The following is a 5,493-nucleotide window of genomic DNA, read 5'->3' as shown; positions in this document are numbered from 1 at the left end:
ATTTGTTATATGGCCTTTTGTGGTTTTGTAAAGTACTTTCTCTTTTATTTTAAAACCTATGGAGAGAGTCAGGAAACTATAAACCCACTGGGCTCCAAAGGAAAATCAGCCTGCAGAGAGACAAGGTAGTATATGAAAAGGTTATAAATAAACATGGCGCCGATAACTGGAACTCGGCATGTTATGGTGCCATAAATCGCCGATTTTATGACATTAGACAAGCGCCATAAAACCGGGTCACCATTAACCAAATCCACCGATATATAATATATATATATATATATATATATATATATATATATATATATATATATATATATTATTTTATATATATATATATATTTATATATTATATATATATATATATATATATATATATATATATATATATATATATATATATATAATATATATATATATATAATATATATATATATATATATATATATATATATCTATATATATATATATATACAGGCAGTCCCCGGGTTACGACGGGGGTTCCGTTCTTGAGACGCGTCGTAAGCCGAAAATCGTCGTAAGCCGAAAATCGTCGTAAGCCGGAACGACGCTTGGAAATATGTCTTAAACTAATAAAAAGTTATAAAAAACCTTACTTGTAATCCTTTGGTTACACTACATGTTGTTTCCTGTAGTATTATGTACAACCTGGAGTTATTTTCATAAAAGAATGCTGGTTCTTGAAGGTAAAAACTATTGTAATCCTCTGGTGACACTACATTCTTGAAGTTTTATGTACAACCTGGAGTGATTTTGCAAAATCTTGAGGGCTACAAGAACAGCTGATTACTATTTACGTATCATATAGACTAATTAAAGTAAATGTATCTTTAAATAGGCTTATATATTAGTATCAACAAAACATTTCCTGCCATGAGTCAGAGGCCGTTTAATGAAACGAACACTTCTCTGTCCTATCTGTTCAGAAAATAAACGTTACGTCAATCCCGAGACCATTGTTGCCAAAGCGTCTCTCTCTCTCTCTCTCTCTCTCTCTCTCTCTCTCTCTCTATCTCTCTCTCTCTCTCTCTCTCTCTCTCTCTCTCTCTGATCAAATTACATTGGAAACTTGACATACCGATTGCCCTAATATACGAATGTTTTGAGATACAACAGAAAATTTGCGAAAATACAAGCTTTGATATACAACGAAATATTTGAGATACGATTTTGCGATGAGTGTTAGTTGTATAGGCGACCGATAAATGGCGTTCAGTCTGTTTGTTTGTTGGTGCTGCATGTTAACACGTCGTTGTTTAGTTCGTTGTATTTGCGCCTATTTTTCGTGTTATTTTGTCTATTTTATTATTAACCATGGGTCTCAAAGCTAAAGACAAAGCAGGTGATAAGAAAAAATCCAAGAAAATGATTTCGATGGAAGCAAAACATGAAATTATAGCAAAGCATGAACGTGGCGTTCATATCGTCGATTTGGCAAACGAGTATGGTCGAATCCTTCTACAATATCCACGATCATCAAGCAGAAGGAAGCTATAAAAACCCCCGAGACCATGATTGCCAAAGCGTCTCTCTCTCTCTCTCTCTCTCTCTCTCTCTCTCTCTCTCTCTCTCTCTCTCTCTCTCTTCTCTCTCTCTGATCAAATTACGTACTGGATAATGTCTCTCTTTGGATACTTCGATTTTGCCAAATATTGAGGGCTACAAGAACAGTTGGATTACTATTTACGTATCATATAGACTAATTAAAGTAAACGTTCTTTAAATAGGCTATATTATAGTATCTAACAAACATTTACTGGCATGAGTCAGAGGCCGTTTAACGAAACGAACACTTCTCTGTCCTTAACTCGGAGCGTCGGAAGACGCCTCTCTCTCTCTCTCTCTCTCTCTCTCTCTCTCTCTCTCTCTCTCTCTCTCTCTCTCTCTCTCTCTGATCAAATTACTGGATAATGTCTCTCTTTGGATACTTGGAATTTGCGTTGTAATCTAACCAGAAACTTCGTTTTGTTATTATTCTTGACTGAAACAGCAATGATTTTTTTCATTATTTGCGCTTTTGGACTGTTATATGTAAACTAGTATGTATTCATTCGCTCGGAAACTAGTTCCGCATATGAGGGTCACTAAAAACATAGAAAAATACAACATAAAAGTGTCGAAAATCATCATAATCTCAAAATTTTTGTTGTAATCTAACCAGAAACTTATTTTTATTAATATACTGTGCTAAACTACAAAGGATTTTTTATCATAGTATGTGCGTTTTTTTAAAAGCGTCGTTAACTCGCGAGCGTCGGAAGCGTCAGCGTCGTAACCTCGAACAAGCGTCGTAACCCAGGTACGGATTTTCCATTGAATATTAAGAAAAAGCGTCGTACCTCGGAACGTCGTAAGCCGGAACCGTCGTAACCCGGGGACCGCCTTGTATATATTATATATTTTATATATATATATATATATATATATATATATATATATATATATATATATATATATATATATATATATATATATATATATGTATGTATATATGTATATATGATATATGTATATATATGTAATTAGAATCTATATGAACCCCCTCTACCATATTAGCCATTTCGAACGTTTGACCCACGTAGCCTTGTTATGAATAATTATCACATCACCGTGATTCATATAGTATATCATTCAAGCTACAAATGTCATCGGAATTGATATATTTTCATATAATGTACCGGTGGTTCGACCCCATGAGGGGATGAAATTATATATATATATATATATATATATATATATATATATATATATATATATATATATATATATATATATATATATATATATATATATATATATATATATATATATATATATAGATATATATATATATATATATATATATAATATATATATATATATATATATATATATATATATATTATATATATATATATATATATATATATATATATATATATATATATATATATATATATATATATATATATATATATATTATATATATATATATATATATATATATATATATATATATATATATATATATATTTTATATATATATATATATATATATATATATATATATATTATATTATATTTTATATATATATATATATATATATATATATATATATATATATATATATTTATATATATATATATATATATATATATATATATATATATATATATATATATCATATATTATATATATATATATATATATATATATATGATATATATATATATCTATATATATATATATATATATATATATATATACAGTCAGTGCCCCTCGTGATTTCACACCCCTACATTGCAATATGAAAAAACATAATCCTGAAAAAAAAATGCATTAAAACTTTATGTGAACATCACCAATTACTCTTCTAGTATTGCAAGGTAGTCCTTTCTCTTGATAACTTTCTGTGACCCTATTTGGTATGGCTATCAATGAGGTTACGGCAGATTTGGGGGTCAAGGGCAGCCCAGCACTCCTTCAGGGCCTCCTCAGAGTTTTGGCACTGTTGATGTGTCCTTGTTCCGAAGTTGGGCTTTTATTATGGCCCAAAGATTTTCAATGGGTGATAAGTCAGGGGAGTTGCCAGGCCAGTCATTTATGTATTTAACATCACAATCCCCCAACCACTGCTTAATAATTTTTGCAGTGTGGCAAGGGGCACCGTCTTGTTGCAGGATTTCAGTGCCAGTCTTCTCAAAAGCGTCGGGCAAGTACAAGTTCAGGATCTCGTAATACACGTTGGCATTCACAGTTTGTCCCTTTGTAAAACAACAAGATCAGCAACACCACCGTATCCAAATGCACCCCAGACCATCAAAGAAGCGGGGTACTTGACTGTCTTAGCAGTGGCTTTGGGGTGATACGGATCGCCACCCTTCTTGACCCAGACCTTTTGCCCTGCGGGGTCAGAAATGTAGAATGTAGCCTCGTCTGTGAAAAGGATCTTTCGTACCCTCTCTAGCGCCACTCCCTAACTTTCTTCAAAAAGCAACCCTTGCCTTCCTTTGTTTCTCTGTGACAAGTGGTTTCTTCTTTGCTTTCACTTTCTTAAATCCTAAATCTCCACTTATACGTTTCTGAAGTGTCCTAACACTGTTTCACCAGCAACTTCTTCTGGGTGGTTTTCCTTCAACTGTTTAGCTGTTAACGTGGGATTAGCTTCAAGTTCATTTTTAATGAAACGTAAGGTACGTGGGGACTGCTCTTGGGAACACCACCACCATGTTTGTGTACAGGAATTTCCTTCTCCCCACCTGCTTTGTATTTGGCAATAATATTACACACTGTACGCTTCTGTACATTCACTTGAGCACTTATTTCACTTGACTAAGGCCTATCTTATAACACTCAATGATTCTTATTATGTTATCACGACTAGTATGGCCCACCCAGGCATGGTTACAAAAAATAACTCGGGCAAAATAGCGATCTCTATAGAGCCCCCTCAGACGTGCGACACTCCCCCACAAAGGTCAGAAGGCAACTGATCATAACTGGATCGATAAATCATGAGTTTTCCCTCCCCGATTAGTGAAACATGAAGCTTTGAGGTGCCATATAATCAATTTCTCCCGGTCAATTTTTTTTCGCTCGATTTCAAGACTACTCCCAAAAAACGACAGCTGTGATTTCCCGAGGGAGGGTGTGAAATCCACGAGGGGCGCTGACTGTATATATATATATATATATATATATATATATATATATATATATATATTATATTATATTTTATATATATATATATATATATATATATATATATATATATATATATATATATATATATTATATATATATTATATATATATATATATATATATATATATATATATATATATATATTATATATATATATATATATATATATGTCTATGTAATTAGAATCTATATGAAACCCCCTCTACCATATTAGCCATTTCAAACGTTTGACCCACGTAGCCTTGTTATGAATAATTATCACATCACCGTGATTCATATAGTATATCATTCAAGCTACAAATGTCCTCGGAATTGATATATTTTCATATATGTACCAGTGGTTCGATCCCATGAGGGGATGAAATTATCAACTAAAAATTCCCCTTCTGTACATATATGAAAATATATCAATTCCGAGGTAGAGCGAATTAGATATTAAAGGACGTTTGTAGCTTGAATGATATATATGAATCACTGTGATGTGATAATTATTCATAACAAGGCTACGTGGCTCAAACCTTTGAATTGGCTAACATGGTAGAGGGGGTTACATATCGATTCTAATAAAAAAAAAAACTGAGTTCACCGGTGATTTGTAAGGTCAGAATCGATATAAACTTTAGCCTCTCTGTTGGCCGACTAGATAATGTCACTGTCTGTCCTGATTTCGTTCATGTCATCCACGTATCTCATCCACAGCATGTTTTTGGGTTTTATTGCATTTATTACTGTAGTTTCAAAGTATTCCATGTACAGATTGGCTAGAACAGGACTTAAAGGACTACCCA

General features: G+C 32.4%; 1 protein-coding gene across 4 annotated transcripts in view; it reads left to right on the top strand.

Moving 5' to 3' along the window:
- LOC135209687 (uncharacterized MFS-type transporter YhjX-like) overlaps positions 1–5,493 on the top strand; it is a 95,984-nt gene that overhangs the window by 3,792 nt on the left and 86,699 nt on the right. The gene's annotated exons all lie outside the window — the stretch shown is intronic.

This window comes from Macrobrachium nipponense, chromosome 38 (assembly GCF_015104395.2).
Source record: "Macrobrachium nipponense isolate FS-2020 chromosome 38, ASM1510439v2, whole genome shotgun sequence".
Lineage (NCBI taxonomy): Eukaryota > Metazoa > Arthropoda > Malacostraca > Decapoda > Palaemonidae > Macrobrachium > Macrobrachium nipponense.
This window is presented reverse-complemented; position numbering and strand designations above follow the sequence as displayed.